Raw genomic sequence first — 12179 nt, forward strand, 5'->3', positions numbered from 1 at the left:
GCAGAATACACAGCACAAACAGTAGCAGCAGTCAGCAGGAAACGTGCAGGTTAAGAATGTCAATACATCAAGGGAAAGATACAGCACTGAATCGGTACATTACAGATCAAGCCACTGGAGTCAACAATGAAATTCACAGAAAAGCACACACTGTCAAGAATAACTTGCCAACGCACAAGGAGTTGCTGGAGCGGAGCTGGAAAGGAGATCGTCGGAGCGCCGAGGAGCAGGAGCCGCAGAACTGAAGGCAAAAGAAAAAAAAAACATTAACAAGATATCGGATTTGCAGAATCGATTCGCTCGACTTTCGGAAGTCTATTAACTTTTTAAATCAGCTAAAATAGTAATTGTAATAGTAATGAGTAATTTCATGAGAAATCACAGACATCTCAGCCCCACTACTACAATATTTTGAAAATTCGTTCAGCCACATAGAAATGCAATGCTACTTATGCATTTACAGCGTCTATCATATTCGAGTGAACTCCCTGCTTTGAAAACCGTCGTTGAAAGTTTTAGTATTATCCGTCTTTACCCAGTGGTTTCAATAGACGAACAATCTGAGACTTAGAGCTTCCCATCTCTATTCAACAGAAGCACAACGAAACGAAGAGAAGCTTGGTATAAACCCGTTCTGGTGTTAAAATGCAGGGAAGTGGGTGTTGTCTTACGGAGTTACACAAATATAAATAGTATAGCGAAAGGTAGCCTTACTTACCCTGGGGGAAAAACAACTTTCATAACTGCAGGCGCGTTCTTGAAATCCTTTGTCACCTGGAGAAATAAAACACGAATTAGTCAATTCGATCTTTTCAAAATTGTATAATTTCGGAGTGGAAAGCTTTATTACACCTCGAATCCGCACAGAAGAGATCCAACAGCTGCCCGAAGAAATATACAATCCCGCTCAAATTCACTAAGAAAACAGTCCCACTATTCCAATATTTAGAAAATACGTTCGGCCACACAGAAATTCAACGCTACAAATAAATTTAAGAGAAAGTACCACTTACAGCGGGTATCATTTTCGATAAAACTCCCTGCTTTGAAAAGAATCGTTAACATTTGTTAGTGTTATCCATCTTTACTCAATGGATTCAATAGATGAAGATCCAGCGCCCTAGAGTTTTTATTTGTATTCAACAAAAGCACAACGAAACTAAGAAGAAGTTAGAATAGTTGTATAAACTCGTTCTGGTTTTAAAATGCCGGCAACACGTGTTGTCTTATCGAGTTACAAAAAATAGGATGGCGAAAGGTAGGAATATAACTTACAGTACCTCTGAAAAACACTTTTTATAACCGGAGGCCCCTTCTTTACATCCTTTTGTCACCTGGAGAAATAAAAACATACGAATTAGTCATCTCATCTTAATATTTTAGAAGTTCGGAGTGGAAAGGGTCATAGCCCATATCCGCAATGAAGAGATATCACACAACAATTGACTTTAGAAAAGAATTAGTTTGATGGTAAACTAGCCTTACATACCTACATACCTTGAAGTACCATATATTTAAAAATGCTGCAATGAAAGATAGTATAAGAACGCTTAATTGGAGATTTTAACACGTCCACAGCAAGCCCAAACGGAGAGAACACTCATTTCGGCGTCCTATAAAACACAAATTAAACCGAAATACATACAATTAAAAATGTAGCGACATGCATAAACTCTGTCTCTCTTCCCTCAACGTGATATTTGCATGTTTTAACTTAAAATAAGAAAATTAGAAATAAAACGCAAACGCACCTAACGCCGCAGAGACTCGTCCCGCCGCCATCTTGCCGGGCGCACCTGTGGAACAGGTGGACGGGGCGTGTCCGCTGAGGAAGGTCACTCTGGAGGCGGGCTCGGCTCCTGAAGGACAGCTGGGGATTCAGTTCCAAGGGTTCAACACTGACGTTACTGAAGATACACAGACATTTTTACTCACCAAAACATGCAGAAAGTATTTAAGGGCTGACGATTTTCAGACAAACTGATACAATGACATTCACCTACGAGGTTGTTTGTCGGGAACGTTTCGCCGAATCAAGAGAAACGTGCTGGAGAGAGACCCCTGTCGCTCCTAGTTAGGACTGCACCTCTCTTTCACTGCTGATGCCACACCTGTCCTGAAGGTGTCACAGTGGTATAAGGGGCTGCTTTTTAGAATTGAGTCAACATCTAATCATTTATAAAGGACCTAAACCACCCAATTTACCCTGTTTTGGAAGGCCCCGAAAATGGAGCCCCCCAAAACGGCCGGCGTGGTAGAGAACAGCCCCTTCTACAAACTCACCCCGACAGCGCGAGAGCTACACCCGGGGATAAGATCTCACACTGACGGGGAGGCTCGGGGCTCGTGTTTAACTCACTCTGATCTCTGAGAGTCGCTCTGCTTCCTGAACTTTAGAAGTGTCCGATGGTTCAGCCCGCGGAGCCACCAGGCCGGCCATACAGTCCCCCGGGCATGTAACTCTCTTATTCAGTCTGAAGCCACGTCCCAGTTCCGACACCAGACACTTCCCCCTGTTTTCTCGCTTTCAAACATTAAGTCTGCTGAGACGCCTTTATAATGCGATTTTCTAGCCCTTTTGCGACTGGACATGACTTGTTTAACTTTTCGAATGACAGCGAAAAACAGAGATTCAAAGTTTGCCACAGAGTTGGAGGAGCCTTTATGTCATGTGTCAGACGTGAAGTCCGAGAGGTTAAAATGTTTTATTTTTTTAAACAAAATGTCTGAAATGATTCTAATTCTATTAAAACAATTACTACATGAGCGATATATTAATCTGAATGTTTTATACCCCAGCTGGCGTCTGGAAAGAGTATCCCAGTAGGTGTCACGATAAGACATATTTATATTTCCATGGGCGTTTGATAAGGTTAAGAAAACAGAATTGTGATAAAGACGAAATAACAAGTTTTGCAATCAATGGTGCATCACATCGCTCCATATTTTTACTACGAGAGATGCTGTTATTTAATATACTATTAGATAAGAAAGTTACTGTAGTCTAGTGCAAAACGTGCAGGTTGTACAAATGTTGTCTATGAATACCAAACTCCTTGCACTGAACTAGTGGAAGCAGATATTTAGAAGTCCATAAAAGACTCATAAAGGTGATCTCTAAGAGACAGACGCATATTTATTTTAATGAATTTAAAAAGTCATCAAAATTCTATGTAGTGTTATATCAGATTTCAGGCGATGAACTAGTGGAAGCAGTGTCCCTCGGTATTTAGTAGTATACTACCTCGCAGTTGTCATCTCTAAGAATGAGCTCCAAATTCATTTTAATTAATTTTAAAAAGGCATACAAATTCTATACTGTGTTGTACAGCGTATACACAGGTTATACTGTGAAATGTGTTGGGGAACCATTATCAATGAGTGATGTATAGTAATCAAAGTTGAGATTGATTATCAAATCAATCCAACAGTCAAATATCCCAACAGTATTATTCTCACTACTTGATCCACAATTGAAAGACAGGAAATCTGAAACACTGTCGCAAGGTTGACACTCATTTCTCACCTCGTGACCTGAATACGCGGGGATGAATAAAGTATATTTAATTGAAAACAAATCGTAAGTGTTAAATTAAAGTTTCAATAATGTTACTTCACCCAGCTAAAAGTATGGAGTGGGATTGTATTTGTCTGTGAAAGACCGGGTTGCGAAGGCGGAGACGGCTAACTCCAGGATACCGTCCGTGTTTTAGGCGTTTCTACATAATTACAAGTCAAAAGCCAGGTTTGATTAATCTTGTATCAGCTTTCGATTGGTCTGCTTTAACAATTGTTCCGGCCGCCGGAGTGCGTCTTTGCCTTTAAATAGCGGCTTTGCGCCTGGATTTCGGTCGAGGTTTCTTTCTATCAAGACAGGAACAGTATAAAACTGAAGACGAGGAGGAATGTGAGCTCCAGAGTAATTAAGAAAATGACTGTTGCGGACAATTGGTTTTAGAAAATGCCTTCTAGCTTTGAAAGCAAGATTGAATTGCAACTAAACCAACGACTTTCGTACCTCTAAAAGGAACGGAATGCCACGTATCCTTTCTGTTAGCATTTAACATTGCTACCTGTAGTTTGAATGCTGGGGCAGGTCTGTTAGTCGTGTTTCGGCAGGTTTTTTTTTACTCTCCTCTCCAGGTCCCCCGCTTTCCTGTCCTTGACAACCGTCCGAACGCCGAAGCGCAGAGCTCCCGTGTTGCGTGAAACTGGAGAGCTGGCCGGTGAATTCAAAGGTAAGAGGATCCAACTTGTCTACACTCCGTTTAGCGAGCCTCATGCTTCTAATTTTAACGCCTCCCTCCAAATGAACAGCTTTTTTGTCTTCCGAAAAATGGTGCTACCTTTGTAAAGACGGAGGCGAGAGGCCAGACATTGTTCCAACAGGTATTGGAGCGCGAAACGCTTTTTTTCCTCCCCTGTTCAAGCAGCAGTTGATCCCGGAGAGCAGCCGGACTCACCTCGCGGTCCCAGGTTACCCACCGTCTCTCTGGCCGGAGCTCCAGTCTACGGACCGCCTGAGCGATTTCCAATACTGTATAATAACAGCCGTCCTGGTTCCTCCTGTTCTGTATCTTCTTGTCCAATTTCTGCAATAAACTGGTGTCCTCGGATTATGTCTTAATGGTTGTGTGGATTGCAGGGTTGGGTTTGGGTACCTGTAGCGGAGTCGCCTCATCTAGCGAGTTTTCACGTATGCTCATCCTCCCATCTCCTTAATGAGCCTACACGCCTTTCCCTTACCCCTGCAGGCTGGGCAGGGTGGCTGTCGGGCATGAATTTAGGGTGCTTCACTTTCCTGCAACTTGATTGTGAAGCTCCAGGTGTTGCTTGTGTGCACACAAAGGGAGGCTGCCTGCCACTAATCCACTACTGTACTTTTCATCATGGATCTGCTCATCTCCCAGCCCCTTGTTAGTAAATACTGCTTTTGATCAAACTAGTGCTGCTGAGCATCTGAAACCCCAACTCCAGCTTTGAGCTCTGCCCCTGGCAGATCCACCTCAGAGTGCAGAGGGGGGAGAAACTGAGAACTCAGAAAGGATAAGAGACTCCAATGTTAATTACAAAGTGCCTTGTGTAGGAATGCTTAATACATTAACTCACATTTGAGATGGAATGCAAACATGTCAGAGAAGCTTAATGTGCTTTCTTGTGGCTGAACATCCCCCTCAGAATAATGATCACGGTGCTCTAGGAACAAATCAGACTGTCCTCTGAAAGAGCATTGCACACTTAATTATGAGCCAGTGTGGTGCTGTAACACACACACACCCTCACAATCTGCTTTGTAGCTCTGAACACTGCTCCAGATTTAAGCAGGCAGTTTGAGGACAGACTCAACAAGTGAAGCAATTTACTATTTAAAGATTAAGATGCGTAACTGCTGAAAGGAAGGAGCACCCAGGAACTCTTCAGATATTTAACTAAAGCCAGTGATGGGGAGGAAAAATCAAACATTTTTAACATTCAAATGTTTAACTTAAGAGTGACCTCTTATGCAGGTGAAGCAGCAGACTGTCCAGGTGGTCCTCATGATCCTCCCAGCTCAGGGACTCAGGGGAAAGGCCTGTGACTGACAGCACTGTTGAGAATGAAGAAATACAATTATTCTTCCATCAGTAAATATGAAAGCAGATTTTACAACGTGACAAGGCTTCTTAGACCCAAAAGTGCTATATACACATTTCATGTCCATGTCAAAATGTAGCAATTGATATTGAAAATCATTATAAGCCTAAAAACCAGTCTGTTTCATGCAAGTATAGGTTAACAACCTGCCAAAACGTCCCACTGTATTACTCAGATATTTACTGGCCTTCGCCAGTCTGGCGTTACACTGTCCCAGACACGTATATATACAGACACACACTTTTAACTGCAGATACAAATATCATTCCCGACTTCAAAACAAGTATTGACAGGTTTGCTGTGGATTGGGGTGTCAGCAGCAGGGAAGGAAAGTTGCTCAAGACCAGAGGACAACATCATCAATACAAAGCCTGCTGTTTAATTATTGTCTGTTTAATCCAAGCCTACTGTTTCAATACTTATCATGAATTAGCTCAAATCATTATCAGCTCAAATAACTGTGATAAAAACAAATTTGCCAGAGAAGCCTACCACAATGAAAGCAGTCAAAAATAAATACCAGTGATGGATTTCTGCTCGGACAACGCGGTCCCAAAATCATAGCTTTGATATTCACAACATGCTTCTATCTGACTGCATAAGGTAAGACTGGACTTGACAGGGTTAGTACAGTAGAAAGTCCAGGCGCATGTCAAATCACCTGTTAGCAAAACGGAGTCCCAGATAAAACTCCAAGAGTATGAGTTGAAATGACCCGTCTGAGCCCTGTAGAACCCAGAATATTGAAAATATACCTCAGGAGTCTTTGAACTGGGGCTCTGGTATGGAAATTGTGGGTCACAGGGCAGAGTGACACCTACTTGTCCAGTGTTTAAAACCTGACGGCAACCGTGCAAATCACAGAACATGCTTCTTCATAACATCTTAGGAAGTCAGTAAAGCAAATTCACTAGAGTTACATTAGACCTTAAGCTCTTTATTTACCTCTCACAGCTGTGCTGATAAAGTGCTTCTCCCTCCACAGGAGCCCAGGGCTCTTCACCCACAGGAGGGACCCACTTCACCCCCTCAGTGCAGCTCTCCTGGGGGACCTGCAGCAGCTGCTCAGTCACTGCAGACCAGAACAGACTGAGAGGGAGTTAAACAGGAGATTCTGGGAGGCTAGACTGTTGCTGTAAAAACAGGAAAGTGAAAGTAATGTCAGACTTTCCATTAAGAATCGAAAAGCTAGACTTTAGATTGAGACATGTTGCACTTATGTAATACTTATTCAATGAAAACTAAATGAAAGTGTGATGCCCTGTGGGTTACAGTCATCTGCCACAGTATATTCAAAAAGAAAAGTTGAGAGGCGTCATCTAAGATTTTATGTGCAAGGTTAATAACACGTTGCTCCGTAAGACATGGTACCGAATCAAAGAATGCGCTGTTAATCTTGCCAGCAGTCCTGATCACTTTCTTCAACTTGTTTTTGTTTGAGGACAAAGCACCTCCCCAGCTCTGAATACAAAAGGTTACACTGCTCTGAATAAAAAGAAAAACTCTTATAAAAATGTCAACAATTTGCTGTCTACATTAAAACTCCTTAATTTCCTTAAACAATACAACCTTTGTTGCACCTTCAAATACCTTCCTCTGTGTTGGCTGTCCAAGTTAATCTACAAACAATAATAGTGTCAAGGTATTTATATTCATTTACTGTTTCACTATCCATTCCATTCACAATTACAGAGCTCAGAGGATTGGAACATTTCTTTCTGAAATCAATTATCATTTCTTTTGTTTTGTGTTTAAAAACAGGGAATTATGCTGACACCATTTAAAAAATATATTTTTCTCCTGTCTATGATTGTATTCACCATAATTCAAAAGTCCAAGTCAACCAATTACTTGATAATCGCACAGATGTCAGAGTGACGTACACAATCATCAGTGTATAATGTGAAAGGCAGTGGGGACAGCACGCACCCCTGGGGCACCCCTGTGCTGGTTGCTGATGGTGAGAGACTTCCCTGAGTTCACTTGTACATACTGTTCCCAAATAAGGAAATTGTATATCAACTGAGTAAGTGTATGATGTACACCCATCTCCTGTAGGTCATTGGAAGAGATTCTACATTTGGATAATATGTTTAACTGAGGTCCATAGAGTGTAGGGGTGTTAGAACTAGAACACTAGAACAGTCAAGCCACACTGTTTTCGGGGCTACACAAGATGATGTTATCGGATATAATGGGGTGTATTCTTTAAAATGAAATTATAAAGTAATTTGTCAGAATCATCACTAATGTGTTTAGGAAACTCCAGTGCGATTGAACCACACAGAATGAGAAACTCCCTCTGCTCTTGACAGTAAGACTCGACCTGCCAGCGATGAATCTCTGATTAACTAGGACTGACAGCTCTGTTCTGTTTTAAGAACCTCACTGTCACAACTGTGTTTACTTGTGTGTTATCACCTGTTCCTGAATCAAAATCTTTAAGAGAAAATAGTTAACGTGTTAATATTAGAAGATGCGCCTTAAGCAGGTGTAAAACATTTATATTTCTAACTGCATCAACCGATTAAATCTCCAGGGAAAACATGAGTATCATGTGCCAGCTGACGAATCTTGTTTTCTCAAAATAAAATATTTTTATCTTTCACAGCGCTAGGTAGTTTGAGTTACTCATAAAAAAAAAAAACAAACTAAAAACTAAAAGTATTGTGAGGCGGCGGCCATAATACCACGCGATAATCCCTGACCGGTACAGAGCTCAGCTCTGTCTGAATTCAACTCCCCCACTGTCCCTGCATGGTCCCGTTTACATGACGTCACCGACACCAGCCTCACCTGCGCCAGGCGAGCCGAGTCCCACACACGCGTCGTGGAGACGCCCACCGCCAGCAGGTGAGTTCATTTTCGCTGGAATTGTTTATTAGTTATCTGCAAATTTCTGCATAACTCACACCGTTCTTTTTTAAGTTTTTGTATTACTTTAAGTAACAAACTAAGAATACAATTATATTTTTATTTTTATTGTACATTTGAACAATAGGCAACATCTTACGAGTGAGTTCCAGGGACCTGTAATGGTTTTCTCGTTCACACACGTTGTCGGTGTCTGAGCTTGTGGTCACGACCCGTTCCACACGGGTAATTCAGCTAGGCAACTAAACACACATCTGCAAAGAAAATATTTGACTGGTATTCATCTCCTTTATATGGAAGCCCGTTTCCGCCAGGGAGTAAAAAGAAGAAACGCACTATGGTATTTCAGAATTCAGACTTAATAACTCAGAATTGTGACTCAGTATCTTTGAATTCCGACTTAGTAACTCAGAATGGTGACTTAGTATCTCTGAATTCCGACTTATAAAGTCGCAATTACGAGATGTAAAGTCAGAATTCTGAGTTATCTCACATTTGCGACTTCGAAATAGCCCACATTTCATTGTCTGTCCTTTTGTCATTGTAACGGATTCGGGTTCTAGAGCTTGTGCCCTCGCCGCTCCCACCCAACTTCGTGCCTCACTGCATTGGCTCGAACCCAGGTCTTGCCAGCTGAGCAAAAGAACACTTTCTTTAGCCCCAGCGGCCAGTATCTCTGTGTGCAGGGGAGGGCGGTGCCGTCACCACCCTGCAACGAAATCGTACAACCTGTATGTCGGCCGTTCTGATACACTATATTCATGAATCGTACAGGATCATAGGATCTATAGGCCTGAAGACTTGATAGTGCCCTGATAAAAATCCAATTAATCACACTCATTTTTATAGAATCCCATTTCCGCCAGTGAGGCTCCCATAGTACTCGGGTAGAATAATGGACGGTGGGCTTTTTAAAAAGGTTTTTATTTAAACACCAGAAATACAAAAACGGAGACAGAATATGAAATAAGATACAGAAATAGAAGAGGAATTCACAATGATAAAAGCTGAACCTTATACTTTTTACATATTTCCTTTGTATGTCCTTTTTTACTTAAAAAAGAAGGTCTTCTTTAGCTCAGCTGGCAAGACCTGGGTTCGAGCCAATGCAGTGAGGCACGAGCTAGGGTGGGAGTGGCGAGGGCACAAGTCCTAGAACCCGACTCCGTTACAATAACAAAAGGACAGACAATGAAATATGGGCTATTTCGAAGTCACAAATGTGAGATAAAGTCGCATTCTGAGTTGCTAAGTCGCAATTCTGAGATACCATAGCGCGTTTCTTTATTACTCCCTGGCAGAAACGGGCTTCCATACCTTTATATACAGTATATACACAAATATATTGAGGTTTAAAGGAACAAGTAATAGGTTTATTCCATGCTGAAAAAAAGAAGAAAGAAACAAATAAATATTAAAAAAGTGTTAGTCATTCCTGGATTTATTTTCACTCTTTTACCACAGTAGTCAATCAGTTGAACACAGGTAGACGTTGTTGCTTTCAGTCTCAGAGCCTCTTCAGACTCCTGTTCTGTCTCAAGGTGTCCTGTTTCCCTGGAACCTGAAGGCCTCCCGACACACAGACACCACTCCACAGCCAAGACTGAAGACCGGGAATGTTCAGTGTAGCGTGCAGGTGAGAACATTTCCTGTCCCAGGGTGTGTATGTGGCCTGCTGGGAATGCGAATAGTTAGCAGGATGGATTTAACAATTAAGGAGCTAAACAAATTCGACATATCAAAGAGCCCAGCATTTACTGGAGACTGATATCCTGTAGCAGAGATCATCTCCTCTCGAATACTACAACTGAGAACATTATTACATGTCAAAGTAGGAAATAGAAGAATGAAGAGCCAGAGACAATACAGGCAGAAACACTGAAGTGATTCAGAGGGAAAAGGGAGTGAGATATTTAGAAACGTATAATTAAAAACAAAGTGATCTGCAGATTTACTTACACCCCTGGAGAAATATGAACAATAATAGCACTGAATATGTCTTAAGGACTGTGCAATATGTCTTACTTAGAGTAAAGTTATGTCAAATAATTTCAGAAAACACAAGGGCCAAATATCTTCACTGCTCGCAGTATCCCTGTTAAGGCACATTCAGTAACATAATTCATTCCTGGTCACTTAACAAATTCAAGTACAGGAGACAGGAGTTTCCAGACACTGTAGAGAGTTAAACTGGCAGACCTGACTGCAGTCTCTGATGCCACTGCTGTCTCTCCCCCTCAGAATCAGCTCCCAGAGTCTGAGCTGACTGGAGACAGTTATTCTACTGCTCTTCACTAGAACAGGAGCCAGTGGACAAGACCACCTCCAGACTCCAGCATGAAGGAACTCTGAGCCTCATCCTGACCCAGGTATTCATCTACAAGCATAGTGGAGCCACAGTAAAACTGCAGGATTAAAACATCACCTGGGTCACCTCGATGTTGTAAGAATCACCTCTCCCAGCAGCAGCCTTTCCAGTCTTTCCAGTGTGCTGTCTTCTCCAGGAGTCAGGAATGTCCGTGCTGGGATCAGCAAGGAAAGGAAGAAGCAGACCATGTCCCTGCTCACGGAGAAGAGGAGCAGACTCTGGCTGGACAGGGAGGGAGGTAAGAGCGCCTGTGTCTGGGAGCTCAGGGTGACAGCAGTGCAGGAGGGAAGGTGAACATCCTGAAAGGAGGACAGGAGCTGACAGAGAGGGGCAAGAGGGGCTGAGAGCCAGAGAAGATCCCAGCAGGGCAAAAAAATCACATTCACAATAATACAGAATCTACCCTTCTCTAAACTAGAGTATTGATTCAGTCAGCTAACACTGAGTGAGAATACTGGCCACGGCAGAATTCAAGACAAACTGAAATCTAGAAATCTGTTCAGAAGAGTTACAAACAGTCAAAGGATCAGAATCTGTAAAAGAACTGACAGCAGAAGCATGAGTAACAGAAGAGTCTTTAATTAAGAAAAGCATTAAAGAGAATTACAGGAAACCCTCAGTTTAATAGAGTAACAGGAGCTTTTAATAGCATCATCTGTTTCATCCCCAAAACACTATTATATAAAAAACCTATACAAGTATATACATGATATATATGCTCTTTGGATCTTATGACGTCTTTTAAACAATTGAGATCAGTAGTCAAAGAAACTTATTCCTTTGTATTTGTATTATAAAAGATGAGCTCTTTATGTCATGTGTTGAAAATATACTGTATTAAATTTACGACAGCATACTAAACAAGTAACACCTATTGTTAGCAATTTGCCTATTGTTATCACAGGGAAAGTCCAGTGTTGACAGTTTTACAGACAGAGTTCCCCTTCAGCAGATTGTGTCTGTTAAACTGAGGGTTTACTGTAGTTCCATTCAGTCACACTCATAGAACCAGTTATTATACAACCTCAGACAGCACTGAGGACACCTGGAGACTGGAATCTATTTTAACATCAAGCGGAAGTATTCAATGAGAGCAACCAAAAAGGATTTCATAGTTCTGGACAAAATTAATTAAAATCAAAGCTCTTGAATTTTTTTTTGAACAGAATTAAGTTCAAAATTGATCAAGGTGACAATTCTCCCCAATGAAGAAGGTGGCCACAGTATCTTGGTCATAAATACAAATCATATCTCAACACTGCTGGACTAGGACAGGGGCTATACTGTCTTCAGCTCCTCCTCT

The 12179-nt window shown here is 41.7% G+C and overlaps 1 long non-coding RNA gene across 1 annotated transcript; it reads right to left on the minus strand.

Moving 5' to 3' along the window:
• LOC148816522 (uncharacterized) lies at positions 1–1789 on the minus strand. Its single transcript, XR_016094643.1, has 4 exons — positions 1752–1789; positions 1281–1334; positions 719–774; positions 1–241 (listed from the first exon to the last, which is right to left on the minus strand). It is a non-coding gene; the product is annotated as an uncharacterized LOC148816522 (long non-coding RNA).
• Between the last annotated feature and the right edge of the window lie 10390 nt (positions 1790–12179).

The sequence above is a fragment of the Atractosteus spatula genome, chromosome 22 (genome assembly GCF_055471065.1).
Source record: "Atractosteus spatula isolate fAtrSpa1 chromosome 22, fAtrSpa1.hap1, whole genome shotgun sequence".
In the NCBI taxonomy this organism is placed as follows: Eukaryota; Metazoa; Chordata; class Actinopteri; order Semionotiformes; family Lepisosteidae; genus Atractosteus; species Atractosteus spatula.